Below are 16081 nucleotides of genomic sequence, written 5' to 3' on the forward strand. Positions count from 1 at the left end.
GGGGAATTGGAAGGAGAGGAGAGAGATGCCAGGGCAGGGGGGAGGGAAAGTAAACTAAGGAGACAAATGCCAGACCAGAGGGAAAGGAGGGAGAGGAGGTGCCAGAGCATGGAGAGAGAGAGATGCCAGGGCATGGGGGAGGGAAGGGAAGGAGATAGAGATGCCAGACCATGGTGTGGAGAGGGAAGGAGATAGAGATGCCAGACCATGGTGTGGAGAGGGAAGGAAAGGAGAGGAGAGATATGCCAAAGCATAGGGGAGAGGGTGGAGACAGAAAAATCGAGAGGGGGTAAAGCTGAAGTGAATCATGTACAAAGGAGAGAAGGGGCACAGGATATACAGTTTATTGAAGGGATATAGAAAGAGGGAAGATGCCATATAGAAGAGAGAGTGTGGGCAGTAGATGGAAAGAGTAGAGAGAGACGGCAGAAGCTGAGTGGAAGGGGCAAAGAGAAGGTAGATGTTGCATTGAAGGGAGAGAGGACAAACGCTGTATAAAAAGAAGAAAATAAAGAGAAGATGATTAAAGCAGAAACAACAAAGGTAGAAAGATTTTTTGTTGCTTTAGTTAGAATCAAGTAGTATTGTAACTGTATTGATACAAGTTTATAAATAGGAAATAGAAATAAGGCAATTTTGGGGGGACTAAACCCCTTTCCTCAGGTCAGGACAGGATACCATAACAGCAGTATACTATACTGTTCTGAAGAAAGATTTGGCCTCTGAAAGCTAATTGAAAAATGGATTAGTCCAATAAAATGGTATTTTCTTATTTATCATTATTTGTTTTATTTCTATTTGTTAATTTGTAAAGTGGTGATTGTTATGTATCGGTTTTTTCAAATTTACATCTACTGTCTTTATATTATGCACAGTATTAGGGGACATGTTTCTGTGGTGTTGCATTGTATGAAGAGTCTGGTTTCTTGGCGGTTCAGTTTAACTTTTGTTTACATATTTTTATTTTTAGTTTGTGATTATTCCATATTGGGCGAGGGTTTATCTCTGTTCTGTGTGTATGAAAAGGACATGGCTTTCTGATAGCATCGACTGTACAGGATCAATTGACTATGCAGGATCTGGCTTGTTTAGTTTTACAATGTATGTGTTGGTGTTCTAGTGCTCACTGCAGTGTTTAAGATGCTGCCTTTTCCTAGGTACACTCTTGTGCGATATGTGGATTGTTACTAAAAATCATATTTTTCATATAGATGGGGGGGGGTCACATATGATAGGTATGCCACTACTATAATAGGCACCTAACTTTTATAGAATTGTGCTTAGCGCCACACTAGTCAATGTCAAATTTTTAGGTGATACATATAGAACTGGGTTCTTAGGCTCTGATTCTATAAACAGTGCCTAGCAGCACCTACGTTGTCAGCACTGCTTGGTGCGGTTGTCAATCAACTGCTAGACGTCATTTATACAATCTCACCAAGTGGCGCCTAGGCGTGCTAAGGAATCACTAGATATCTTAGAGGTAGGTACCAGTATATTAGGCCAGGTTTTACCATGCCTAATTTACCAGCACCTAACTTGGACACCTAGCAATGTCCAATTCATCCATGCCTATTTCTGTCCCTAAACAGGCCTACTTCGGGTAGGCCTAAGGTGTCAGAGACACTTTGACTTAGGCGTCACTAGGCACCATGAGGAATTCTGTGCCTAACTTTTAATTTTATTTCTTTGTGGTTAATTATTCAATTAACTTCAATGGTGCAATCAATTACCATATAACAAAAAATATATAAGCTGAATACCAAAAATAACAAATCAACACTAAAAGGTATTCAAATAATACACCTATTAACAGAAGGCAGAAAAGGCAGGTTCCTACCACGGAGAAAAAGACCTCAGTGTTTCAAGGAAGTCAATCCAAGAAACTACTATGACAAATACTGAAAACACATCCTCGGTCACAAAAAACTCCGTGGGTCAAATTAAAGTACTATAATAGCATGATTCCAAAGATGAAGCAAAAAGTTAATAGCAGCATGCATAAAGAAGAACTTGCACTAATCTTCAATACATCTTCTGATAAATATGATCTCCACTGCTCCGGAAATATAGCCAGTTTACTGTTCAAATCATGTTAAAGAAACCTCTCATTATTCCCGACAGGCCCTGTGTCGTCGATTGGCTGCTTCAGGGGAATATCTGAGGGAAAAAACTTATGATCAGTTATAATTAAACATACAAATCAGTCCTATTCTAAAGTTACCAATTACCTTTGAAAACGAGGAACAGCTTCAAAATCTTCTCCGGGAAAATGGCGCCCCGGCATCTGGTCTGAATTTTAAACTAATGCGTGCTATCGTCATCGTTCCACACACAAGAGCAAGGGCATGGCAGGCTAGTGAGTATAAAAAAAGGCGTTTTACAAAAGAAGGCACACCATTCAATAAGGGCATTCAAGCCCTTCGGAATGCACGTTTGCAATCTAAAAATCCACTTCTGCTCACGTTGCCTTAAAAGCTGCTTAAAGTCCCCTCCTTTTTGTGATGGAACAATCTTCTCAATTATCCAGCATCGCATCTCTTCAAATGAATGGTTAAAGTCCATACTATGTTGTACCATAGGGGCTTCCAATTTATGACAAGTTAAACATGATCTATGTTCGATTACCCTTGTTTTAAATGGTCTTGAAGTCTGTCCTATGTATAACAGCTTACAAGGACATAACACTGCATAAACAATTCCTCTGGTATCACTTGTAGTAGAAGTTTTCAAAAGATATTCTTTCTTGTCAGTCGGATTCATAAATGACACACAGTCCAAAGTCACAGAACAAATTGAACAGTGCCCACATCTGAAGTGTCCCACCCTCCCTCCCTCCCTGTTCATTTTTTAACTGAAAAGCACCACTACTAGTGGGAGAAATAAGTTCTTGTAAATTTTTATTTCTTAAATACGCTGTAGTTATTTGCATATCTCTAAAGCACGGATGAATGGATAAACAATTCCAATATTTCTTTAAGATCTTATCCAAAAAACGTGCTTGCTGGGAATGTCTTAATACACAAACAATTTGATAATTCTCTGATTGCGGTTCAACATACTGCAATAGGAGATCTCTTTGATTATGTAGTGCCTGTGTATAGGTTCTCTTAATACAAAGTTCTGGCTATCCTCTGTTCTTCAATCTATTTGTTAAAATCTTAGCTTGATCTTTAAATTCTTCTTTTGTAGAACAGAGGCGGCGATACCGCAAAAATTGGGAGTTGGGTAAACTTTCCTTCAAGTGAAGCGGATGAGAACTGGAAAAATCCAGAAAAGTATTCCTATCCGTGACTTTACGATAGACTATTGTGACAAAAAACCTCTCTTTGAATCTTAATCATGACATCCAAAAAAGGAATCTGTCGGGTATCTGAGGACATTTCAAAATGTATTATAGGAAGACAACTATTTAGAAAAGTTATAAAAGAACTCAAATTTGTTTCAGAATCTTCCCACAACAAAAAAATGTTGTCGATATATCTACACAAAAAAGTTACTTTCGAAAACCATGCAGAGGTGTATACAAAAGTATCTTCAAAATATGCCATAAATAAATTGGCTAATGATGGGGCACAAGTGGCACCCATAGCCGTCCCAGATTGTTGTTGATAAAAAGTGTCTTGGAACAAAAAGTCATTTTTCTTCAGGGATATAGAAAGCAATTTAATCAAAAAATCAGACGGTACAAAATGTGGGCGGGTTCAGTGATTAAGATATTCTTCTAAAACTTCAAGAGCAAAATCTTGTGGAATATTAGTATACAAAGACTGTACATCCAATGTAACAAGTATCGTATTAGAAGAAGATTGATACTGAGCCAATAAACGTAAAAAATGTGTAGTATCTTGAATAAACGATCTTACTGTAGATCCTAATGGTTGTAAAAAAATATCCACATACTGATTTACCCTTTCTAACAAGGAGCCGCATGACGACACTAAAGGGCGTCCAGGTGGAGAAATCAAGCTCTTGTGAATTTTTGGCAAAATATAAAAAAATGGCACTGTAGGATGTTGAGGATATAAAAACTGAAACTCATTTAGGGTCAAAAATCCCATCTTGTATCCTGTTGTTGCTACAACAGCTATTTCTTGCTTTAAATCTTCTGTAGGGTCCGCCTCTAATGGAAGATAAACAGACCTATCAGCTAAGTGTCGTAAGATTTCAGTTACATATTGACAGTGAACCAAAATGATCACCGCTTCCCCTTTAACAGAACTTCTGATAATAATGTCTTGATTTTGTTGCAATGACTGAATTGCATCCCATTCAGATTTGGTCATATTCCATTTACAAAAATTTTTTTCTGTTTCCAATCGTTCTATATCTGTCATCACTAAATCTTTATATAGCTGTAACGCAGGATCTAAAGGGCCCATAGGAACCCAAGTCAATTTCTGTCTAATTATTGAGCGATCATAATACTCAGTGTCTTCCTTGGAAAAATATAAGCGAAGATGCAGTTTTCTAAAAAACTTCTCTAAGTCCACCCTTAATTGGAATGGATCAGCTTTTACTTCTGGTTCAAATGTAAGTCCTTTTGATAGTACCTGATTTTCCATTTCAGAAAGGGTATACTGAGATATATTAACTACTACTAGTTGATCCGCTGTTGGGACCTGGTGTTCGGACGGGAGTTGCCTTGATATCTGCGTCTGGTTCTTCTTTGACCCCTTCTCTTTCCTTGACCTCCTCTGCCTAAAAAATTACTGCCATCACTGGCAGAAGATGAATTAGAGGATAAATGAAACCGGACAGGTTGTTTCACATTGTTCTCTTGCTCCTCAGGTAAAGTCTTCAGATTTTAGTTAGGTGTCGCTAGGGGGCCTCAGAGTGTCTAATAGCACCCAACTAGGGTGCCATTTGTAGAATCTGGCCCTTACTGCCTACACTTTAGGTACCTAATTTTAGATAACCTGTACAGAACCAACCCCATGTGTGCATAGTTAATGATTTAATTTAGGACTACTTTTTTGCCTTTAAAGAATTGATAGAGAGCTGCCAAATACAGTATCTTCCCCTGCAGGGCTACAACTTGGCTGACCAGTGTATATCAATGACATCCATCACTTCCAGCTTGCATTCAAACTTTTCATTGGAGGTAGGTGTTTACAAATGTATTCCTTTCTTCTACTGACAAATGTCCTTCAAGAATGCAGCTATTCCTGCCATTCACTTCCCCCTTTCTGACCTAAGTTTGGATAGAGGAAGCAGAGAGAATTGGTGAAAAAATGCAGAATGGCGAAAGAGGCTGCCCCAGAGGTCTGCAAGGGTTGCCACTGGGCCCCAGGCCTTGCATTGAAGAACACTGTGTTTATAAAGTGTAACTGGGTATATTGTATATTCTCGAATATAAACCAGGATTTTTGGGCTAAAAAATTGGCCCCCCCAGTTTATATTTGAGCCAACACCCCCCCATTCTGAAATTATTGCAGGCCACCACCACCGCAAGGCTCTGCACCCTGCCGCCCTCCCTGGCCTAACCTCATACCTCTACCATCAATCCCCGGTGGAGGTGCAGCGGGAAGGAGTGAACTTTCCAAGTTCCTGCCCCGCTGTTAACAGGCTTCCATGAGTGTCTTTGACCGCGCTGATAAGCACGAGCAGGTGCGCGATTTGGTGCTCCTGCTCAGTGCTGAGTGGCTTCCTTAATGGCTCCCAAAGCCTCTCAGCACTGAGCAGCAGTGCCAAATCGCGCGCCTGCTCTTGCTTCTCAGCACAGCCGAAGACACTCACAGCAGGGCAGGAACTTGGAAAGTTTGCTCCTGCTTGCTGCACCTCTACCAGGGATCAGCGGTAGAGGTATGAGGCTAGAGCAGAGGAGGGTGCAGAGTCTGACAGGGGAGGGAGGGAAGGAAGGAAGGGGGCTGGGTGCAATGCCTGACAGGAAGGGTGCAATGCCTTGGTGCAATGCCTGACAGAGGAGGGAGGGAAGGGTGCTGGGTGCAGTGCCAGGCAGAAAGGGAGCTGGGTGCAGAGCCTGACAGGGCAGGGTACTTGAATATTAAGCCGCCCGACTTATATTCGAGTCAACCATTATTCCTCCTTTTTGGGGAGAAAAAAGGGGGTCTCGACTTATAGTCGGATTGACTTATATTCGATCACATACCCCATTCAACCCACTCTAAAACTTCTGGAAATGCTGATAGACAGAGGCTGTACCATGCAACGGCAAATCAACAAAACAATACAAAAATCATTCGAAGTCATGAGAAACCTAAGACAAGTTTGAAAATTATTCGACAGAAACAGTTCCAGCTAGTGGTCCAATCATTAGTCCTTGGTCTACTAAATTACTGCAACATCCTCTATCTCCCTTGCCCTGCAACCATGATAAAACAACTACAAACAGTACAAAACACAGCTCTAAGACTTATCTACTCACTGAGGAAATACGACCAGATCACAGCGGCATACCTCGACTCACACTGGCTCTCAATAGAAGCAAGAATACATTTCAAACTCTACTGCCTACTATTCAAAGCCATAGACGGAGACAGCCCAGCCTACTGGAACAACCGACTAATTCAAACCACCACAAACAGACATAGGAGAACCCACGCACCATTCACGCACCCTCCAATCAAAAATCGTCAAACGAAAAAAAAATGTACGATTACCTCCTAGCCACCCAAGCAGCAAAAGTAGACACCAACTCTCCAACTTACTGATCTCAACCGCGTATGCCTTTCAATACTATAGAAATGATAAATAGTAGAAGTAGTAGTAATAATATATGCAGTTTGGCACAAGTACTTATGCTAACATAGAGCTGGTATAAATGCTCGTACCCAGATGCAGGAGAGCATAAGAGTGAGTCTTTCTCACTCTTCATCCATGTGAAAGCTCACGTGTAAAATATGTGCTACTTAAGATATGTGCATACCGTATTTACAGAATAGCTCATAGCTGGATTTTTGACATTTATTCAGATGTGTGCATACATATGTGTGTATATGCCAGTATTCTAGTCATTTACACGTTATTTGCTATGTAAACATTGGCGCCTTCTTTACAGAACTGCCACCTTAGTGACTAGATGAAATACTGTTCCCTCTAAGTTGAGTGGGAGTCATCCACCTACAGTCCTGCCACTATGGGGTGCTGTTTCACTATCACTAGCAGTTTTCAGATGGGGCAATCTAGGCATATTAGCTCATCTTAATGTGGCTATGATGCTGTGAAAATTGTTTTAACAGTGAAATGTTTTGGGTGTTGTTTTTTTGTTTGTCTTTGTTTTTTTGCTACTGCAGTAAGATGTCTGTGCAATTGAACAACAACAAAAAATCTTTCTCCAAGGGCTTCCCAGTACTATGGGAAACCCAGATTGTACTGCCCTCTTGCCCTTTCAATGGAACTTGGCACCAGATCTTGTCATGCAAGGCCTCAGACACCTCCATGCATTACTAGCTGTCTAGATCACGATATGCCCTTCTTCCTGTTAGGCCCTGGCTCTTTCTGCACTGTCTTCTCCGCCACCATCCCTCACATCTCTCTCACTATCCTGCCTCCATCTATCTTTCCTCTTTCCCACTGTTTCTTCCTTGTCTCTTTCATTTTCCTCTCTCACTGTCCGTCTGTATTTCTTTTCTCCTTTGTGAACTTAAGTCCCAGAGGTAGGAAAAGAAGAGAATGCTGGAATCAAGGATTCTGTAGTGTTAGGGGAACCAGTAAAAAGGAGTAACAAGTTTGGAGAGAAACTACAGTGTATGAGTCAATTTCTAATGTATTAACATATCTGGAAAAAGTCCAGGAGTGTATAGTAAGTGTAATTAACAAGAGACATGGTTGCATATTATATTTAATAATCCACTTTTAAGCATGTACACAGTATTTTTTGTAATATTTTTGAGAGGGGACATGTCATGGGTAGGAAATGGGCATAGAAGCTTTATAATACAGTTAGTGTATTCATCTTAGTGTCTGCATAACAAAGACGGTGGCATAGTGAGGGGTGATGAGGAATCTAGCATCCCCCCCCCCTCTTTTTCTGGTACCTCCTCTAATTGTCATCAGCAGCAAGCTGCTTACTCTGGCTTACTCTGGCTGATCCTGCCCTCTGACATCACTTGCTGGTCCTGTGAACAGGAAGTGATGCCAGAGGAAGAGCATAAGCATTGCATATTAGGACAGATCGAATGCCCATCAAGCCCAGTATCCTCTTTCTAGAGTGCTCAAACCAGTTAACAAGTACCTGACAAAATCCCAAGAGTAAAATAGATTTTATGCTGCTTATCCTAGAAATAAGCAACGGATTTTCCCATCATCTTAATAATGGCTTATGTACTTTTAGAAAATTATTCAAATCTTTTTTAAACCCTGCTAAACTAACTGCTTCTATCACATTCTCTAGCGATGAATTCCAGAGTTTAAATACACATTGAGTGAAGAAATATTTTCTCTGATTTGTTTTAAATTTACTACTTAATAGCCTCATTGCATGGCCCCTAGTCCTTGTATTTTTGGAAAGAGTAAACAAGCGATTCATGTCTACTCATTCCACTCCAATCAGTATTTTATAGACTTCTATCATATCGCCCCTCAGCTGTCTCTTCTCCAAGCCAAAGAGCCCTAGCTTCTTTAGCCTTTCCTCATAGGGACCTTGTCCCATCTCCTTTATTGTTTGTTGCCCTTCTCTGTACCATGGAAGCATTATAATATTCTCATGGGGGGGGGTTCCATTCTTTTCCTAATTCCTAAAATTCTATTTGAATTCTTAGCTGCTGCTGCACACTGAGCAATATATATACATTCTACATAACTATACAAGGGCAGGCACTGAATATTGGGCAGCATCTGCATAAATTCCTGGTCAGCAGCTGACTCTGGATATTCAGTGCTGGTGCCTGGAAATGACCTGGCAAGGATTATCCAGGCTTAATGTTGATCACAGCCATCATCAGCTTTAAAACTGCTGACCATGAAGGGCTGAATATCAGGCAGAATAATTTTTTTTTCTTTTTAAAAATCACTTATCTTCCTTCGTAGTCTTTCTTGTAATGGGTGTCAAAGGTGTAATCTTCCAGTGACTGAGTCTTGGAAACTGGTTGTCCGCAAAACATCAAGCTGTAAACCTACTGTCCTAGCTTTCAAATCTCAAGAATGCAAACTCCTTTTCCCCCAGGGGTCTGACATCTCTCTTTGCCCACCCCCCCAAGGTGTCAAGCATCTCTCTCCTTCCCTCTTCCCTCCCAGGTATCTAGCATCTCCCCTCTCTTCCTTTCCACTGCCAGCAAGGCTGCCACTCCCACCACCCTACCATCGTAAAGAAAGAAGGAAGGATGGGGAAATGGAATAACATAAGAACATAAGAATTGCCGCTGCTGGGTCAGACCAGTGGTCCATCGTGCCCAGCAGTCCGCTCCCGCGGCGGCCCTTAGGTTAAAGACCAGTGCCCTGAGTCTAGCCTTATCTGCGTACGTTTTGGTTCAGCCAAATAATTTGGAACGTATCTAACTTTGGGCTCCTTTTACGCGCGCTAGCCGAAAATCTACCACCTGCTCATAAGGAGGCGGTAGCAGCTAGCACGTGCGGCAATTTAGTGTGTACTATTCATTGCGTTAAGGCCCTAGCGCGGCTTTGTAAAAGGATAACTTTGTTTTGAATTCCTGGAGGGTGTTTTCCCCTACGACAGCCTCCGGAAGAGCATTCCAGTTTTCTATCACTCTCTGGGTGAAGAAGAACTTCCTTAAGTTTGTATGGAATCTATCCCCCTTTTTTTAAAAAATTTATAAATTTAATACATTTACAATATCCAATGATATCAAAGAAAAAAAGGTTTCTTATACAAAATTTTTGACACTTCTACAATACAAAACAATCCTTTTCAAGCCCACGATATTTGGGGAGACACATTTGCATTTTACTATCATAATTTTAAGGAAAACAAAGAAATGGGTTGAATTCAAATGAATCCTAATCATTCCCTATTATATAGGACTCTGACATCCTACCAATTTTCTCAACAACAAATCATTACAATAAAAGAAAATAAAGTAAAGATCTCACTTCTGTTCACGAGCTAACAAAAATTGTTGTAATTGAATGGGGTCCCAGAAAACATATTCAATGTCTTGTAACTTAACAAGACATTTGCAAGGAAATTTTAAATAAAAATATGCCTCAAGAGCTAATATTCTAGTTCTTAATTTCAAAAATTATTTTCTTCTTAATTGCGTAGCTCTTGAGACATCAGGAAAAATACTAACCAAATCTCCACAAAATTTGGTCAGCCTATTTTTAAAGTAAAGTTTCATTATCAACATTTTATCTCTCAGTCATACATGTTATTATCATGGTGGACCTAATCTGGATAACATCTTGAGTTTCCAAGAACTCTGTCAAATTTACTTCATCTGTTACCAGGTGGTCCACCTCCTGGTCGGTTTTCTTTTTCTTCTTGGGAATATAATAGCAATTATTTATCGGGAAGTTATCCGCATTGGGTAATCCCAGTATTTCTTTGAAATATTTCCTTAACAATATATCTGAAGATAACAAATGAGTCACTGGGAAATTAACCAAGCGGAGATTCCTCCCCCTATGTATATTTTCTAACATTTCCATTTTAGAATGTAAAAGCGTAGAATCCTTAACCGCAGATGTACTGCTTTGAGTTTCAACCACGCCTAGTCTTTTTTCCAAACAACTTAAATTAGAATCCACATTCTCAAACTTTTGAGACACAGAATGTGAGTAATCCAACGTTTGTTTCATTGATTCTCTGATAAACCCTTCAACTCTAGAAATACCTAACCACAAATCTTTAAGGGTAATAATAATAATAATAATAACAGTTTATATACCGCAATACAGTTAAGTTCTATACGGTTTACAGAAGATTAGTGGGGTACAAGTTGAGTTGACGTACAAGTTGAGTTAACTTAAGGGATGTGGGAACAATGGGGAGAAAGGGCAAGAGAGGGGAAGGAGGGAAGTGGGTCAGCTGTCTAGGTATTTCAGGAATAGGTGAGTTTTGAGGCGTTTCCTGAATACCTCATAAGTGGTGGGCAATAGGAGTTGTTCTAGGTCTTTACCCCATAGAGCAGCCTGATGTGAGAGAAGATGCTCATGGTGTTTTTTTAGTTTGCATCCTCTAACCGGGGGAGAAACGAAGTGCGAGTGGGAGCTTCTCTTGTTTTTGTTGGCTGAGAAGGAGAATAGGTCAGTGATGTATTTAGGGGTTAGACCGTAGAAAACTTTAAAACAGAGGCAGGCGAACTTAAACTTTACACGAGCTTCCATTGGCAGCCAGTGTAGCTGTTTGAAGTATGGCGTCACGTGATCGAACTTCTTTAGACCGAAGATTAGTCTGACCGCAGTGTTTTGCATTAGTTGTAATCGTCGCATATTCTTTTGGGGGATTGCTAAGTAGGCGATGTTACATAGTTGAGATGACTTAATACGAGGGATTGTACCAAGATTCTGAAGGCAGAGTTATCAAAGTATGCTTTAATGGATTTAAGTTTCCAGAGGGTGAAAAAACTCTTTTTGATTAGGGTGTCCACCTGATTTTTCATGGTGAGGCATTGGTCCAGAGTTACACCCAGTATTTTAATGGTGGGCTGTATGGGGTAGTTATGTTTGTTGATGTCTAGTGGGATTTTGGTGTCAAGAGGGCGCGGTGAAGCGACAAAGAATTTTGTCTTCTCAGTATTGAGCTTGAGTTTGAAGTCTGTCATCCAATGTTCCATCAAGTTTATGGCTTCTGATGCTTTTGGAATTGTTTCCGAGATGGAGTTGGCAAATGGGATAATAATTGTGAAGTCATCAGCGTAACTGAATAATTTTATCCCCAGCTGGGTTAATTGAACGCTCAGTGAGGTCATGTAGATATTGAAAAGCAGAGGGGATAGTGGGGACCCTTGCGGAACGCCGGATGGGTTGCTCCAGGTGTTGGAGAGATCATTGTTGAAGCGAACCTGATAGGTTCGGGACGAAAGGAAACCATGAAACCAGTTTAGCACTTCGCCTCTGATGCCAATAGCATCTAGACACTGTAGCAATTTTGCATGGTCTACAAGGTCAAAGGCAGAGCTCATGTCGAATTGCATGATCAGGGCACTGAGGCCTTTGCTTAAAAATAGGTGCAAGTAATTGGCCGCAATTACCGTTTCTGTGCTGAAAAGCGGTCTAAACCCGGATTGAGTCTCATGAAGGAGTGAGAACTGGTCTAGATATTCCATTAATTGGGAGTGTACCAAATATCTTGATTTTCCTCTGCATGTGGTTCCTTATCTACTACACCTGTAAAATCAAGTGGTTTAGGTAGATGGTACCACAAGACCAGTAGAAAAAGTGGGAGTTATATTCCCACTAGCACCAGATATTGGATGAAGAGGGGGGGGTCCTTTCGAGGGGACTAAACGATGCTCTGAATATGGGAGAATTCAAATCGAGTGAAGTTTGTGCTGGAGTTTCTGTAGGAAATGTCAAATGTCTGTCCATAGGACCTGAAACAGCGGGTGTTGAACTCTTAGGCTTGACTTTCCTTTTGCCCATAATATCAAAGTTAAATTATACGACCTGAACTCCCGCTCCACAGCTCCACATTGCTCCAAGGGGCTCCCAAGCGGCGGGACCAGCCCCTTAGGGCACGCCCTGCGGCCGTAACTGCGGCAGCAGGCTGGAATTTAAGGTGAAGCAAAGGCAAAGAGGACGGACCCAGTGACATCAGGGGTTCGTCTTCCGAAATGCCTGTCCAAAACAGCTACGAAGCTCTGCTGCTACTACGGGCTACTCGGGGCGGCGTCAAGTTCTCCTGCGTCCACAGTAACAGGCAAGTAGCTCCCGGTCCCTCTGCGGCAGCAGGCTGGAATTTAAGGTGAAGCACAGTAACAGGCAAGTAGCTCCCCTATCCCCTTTTAACTTTAGAGTGTGCCCTCTCGTTCTCTCCACCTTGGAGAGGGTGAACAATTTGTCTTTATCTACTAAGTCTATTCCCTTCATTATCTTGAACTTTTCGATCATGTCCCCTCTCAGTCTTCTCTTTTTAAGGGAAGGAAAGGAATGAAGAAGGATGAAGAGAGGAGGAAAACCCCCAAAATAAATCAGTGGTGAGAAGAAAGGGTGAGAACACTAAATCAGGAAGGAGAATTCATAATGAGGAGAGATAGGAACAATCCCCTTATAGCTCACAACCCCTTCTGATTCTCTCCTCCAACACTCTTCCTAGTCCTCCCTTTCAATCTCCTTAAATTCCCTTTTCTTTTTCTCTCAACTGAAAATCCAGAAACCCTCTGATCCCCTTAATCTCTCCACCTCCATCACGAGTCCCTATCCTGCTTCACCATGTCAACATCAACGAGAACCAGGATTACTAAGTCAGTATATATCACTTTAGTGAGACACCCATGAACAATAGCGTTTCAGTCTTACCTATATTCATTTTAAAACTGGAAAATTGCCCCAAAATAAAAAGTTCTAGTAGTAAAAACAGCAAGTGTATTGGGTTAGCCATGAAAATACAATGATTTTATGTGCACTATCTCAGCAGACTATGGGCTTTATACTTGGAGATGCCCTAATGCTCCCTGCCAATGGTTCAATCACTATAGCGAATAGCAAAGGGGACTCGAGGCATCCCTACCTCATCTCCCTGGACAGTGAAAAATCTGCTGATTTAATTTGACAAAATTGAACTCTTAGGGGCTAAATACAGTGATTTAACCCATCTCCCAAATGATCCCTAGTCCCACCTGTCCATTACCTCAAAGAGATACGGCCACTCCCCTCTATCAAATGCCTTTTCTGTGTCTATTGCCACAGATAAGGTTTTCATGAACGTGCTGTTCACCACCGTTGCCTGGACTTCCTTTCCTTTCATAATATTCTTGACCCACTTCAATTGGGCTTTCGCCCTTTCCACTCTATAGAAGCTGTCCTTGCTAAAGTCTCTAATGACCTGTTCCTGGCCAAATCCTCATTCTTCTCAACCTGTCTGCTGCCTTTGACACTATGGATCACAGCCTCCTTCTCAACACGTTGTCCTCGCTGGGATTCTAGGGTTCTGCTCTTTCCTGGTTTTCTTCCTATCTCTCTCGTCGTACCTTCAGCGTATGTTACAGTGGATCCTCCTCCGCCACCATCCCGCTGTCTATTGGCATATCCCAAGGCTCTGTCCCGGGCCCTCTCCTCTTTTCCATATATACCCGCTCTCTTGGTATGCTGATCTCCTCTCATGGTTTTCATTATCACCTCTATGCTGACGACTCCCAGATCTACCTCTACACGCCAGATATCTCTACGGGAGTTCAGGCCCAAATTTCAGTCTGCCTATCCAACATTGCCGCTTGGATGTCTCACCGCCATCTCAAACTGAATATGGCTAAAACTGAATTCCTTATCTTTCCACCTAAGCTCATCTCCCCCCTCCTGCCGTTCTCTATTTCTGTGGATAACGCTATCCTCCTTGTCTCGTTGGCTCGCAACCTTGGAGTGATCTTTGACTCCTCTCTTTTTCTGCTCAGATCCAACAAACTGCCAAATCCTGTCGCTTCTCCCTCTATAATATTACCAAAATCCATCCACTTCTCTCTGAACACACTACCAAAACCCTTGTCCATGCTCTCATCACCTCGCACTTAGACTACTGCAACGTACTTCTCTCAGGCCTCCCGCTTGCCTGTCTCTCACCTCTTCAATCTGTTCAAAATGCTGCTGTACAACTCATATTCCATAAGAGCTGCTGTTCTCACATCACCCCTCTCCTCAAGTCGCTTCATTGGCTCCCCAACCATTGCCGAATATAGTTTAAACTCCTCTTGCTGACTTACAAGTGTAATCGCTCTGAAGATCCCCTGATATCTCTCCTCACTTATCTCCCCCCCCCCCCCCCCCCCCCCCCGTGATCTCCACTCATCAGGCAAGTCCCTCTTATCTGTACCCTTCTCTTCCACAGCCAACTCCAGACTCCATCCCTTCTTTCTTGCGGTACCTTATGCCTGGAACAGGCTGCCTGAATCAATACGTCATGCTTCATCCCTGGCAGTATTCAAATCCAAGTTAAAGGCCCACTTTTTTGAAACTGTTTTCAACTCTTAAGTCCCCCTCACTGCTGTCAGATACCTATACCCACTATAATCTCCCCAACCCTGAAATGTCCTAACTTAGATTGTAAGCTCTTCTGAGCAGGGACTGTCTATTGCATTTAAAATGTACAGCGCTGCGTACGCCTTTCAGTGCTATAGAAATAATAAATAGTAGTACTCCTTCCTCTTTTCCAGAAAATCGATAACATTAATGGCTTTTCAAACATTATTTCCCAATTGTCTCTCCCGTACAAACCCCGTCTGATCATGGTGTATTAATTGGGGTAAAATATGGTCCAGCCTATTGGCTAGGATATTTGTGAAAATCTTCATTTCAGTATTCAATAGGGCAGTAGGCCTGTAGCTAGTACAATGGGAAGGATCCTTCCCAGGCTTAGAGAGAACCACCATATTAGCTTTATACATAGAACAGGGACGTGCAGTGCCATCTGAAGTTTCATTAAAAAGTTGTTCAAGAAGAGGAGACACAAAAGGAATCAGAATCTTATAATATTCATCAGTAAAACCATCATCTCCTGGAGACTTGTCTGAGGGCAGTTGAGCTATGACCTGAGACACCTCCAAAGATGTTATAGGGCAATTTAATATTGCCTGACCCATGACATCTATGTTAGGAATGTTTAATTTATTTAGGTAACCCAATTATCCTGCTCCCTGCCTACAAATTCAGAAGTATAGAGAGCCTGATAAAATTTGGTGGCTATGTCATCATGTTTACAATTCATGGTGTCCTGAGGGAGATGTAATCTTGTTCACCCTTCTCTCACTTTGTTTTCTCTTTAGTTGCCAACCCAAAGGTTTTCCAGATGTATTCCCAAATTCCAAAAATTCCCTTTTCAACTTCCTCATAGTGTATTCTATCTGGCCAATATCCAATCCCGCTAGTTGGCATTTTATGCAAGTTATCCTTTCTTTAATCATCAAGAAGGAATGCCTTGGGGTGGGGGTTGCAGCAGTGCCTGTGCATCTAATAATGTTTATCTTTTAGCAACATGCTGCTTAACTCTTGAGGATTCTTGAATTAGTAT

At 41.6% G+C, this 16081-nt stretch overlaps 1 pseudogene; it reads left to right on the top strand.

Moving 5' to 3' along the window:
• The window catches only part of LOC117367215, a 111114-nt pseudogene extending 96361 nt beyond the window's left edge, over positions 1-14753 (top strand).
• Positions 14754-16081: the final 1328 nt, after the last annotated feature.

This window comes from Geotrypetes seraphini, chromosome 1 (assembly GCF_902459505.1).
Source record: "Geotrypetes seraphini chromosome 1, aGeoSer1.1, whole genome shotgun sequence".
Taxonomy (NCBI): Eukaryota; Metazoa; Chordata; class Amphibia; order Gymnophiona; family Dermophiidae; genus Geotrypetes; species Geotrypetes seraphini.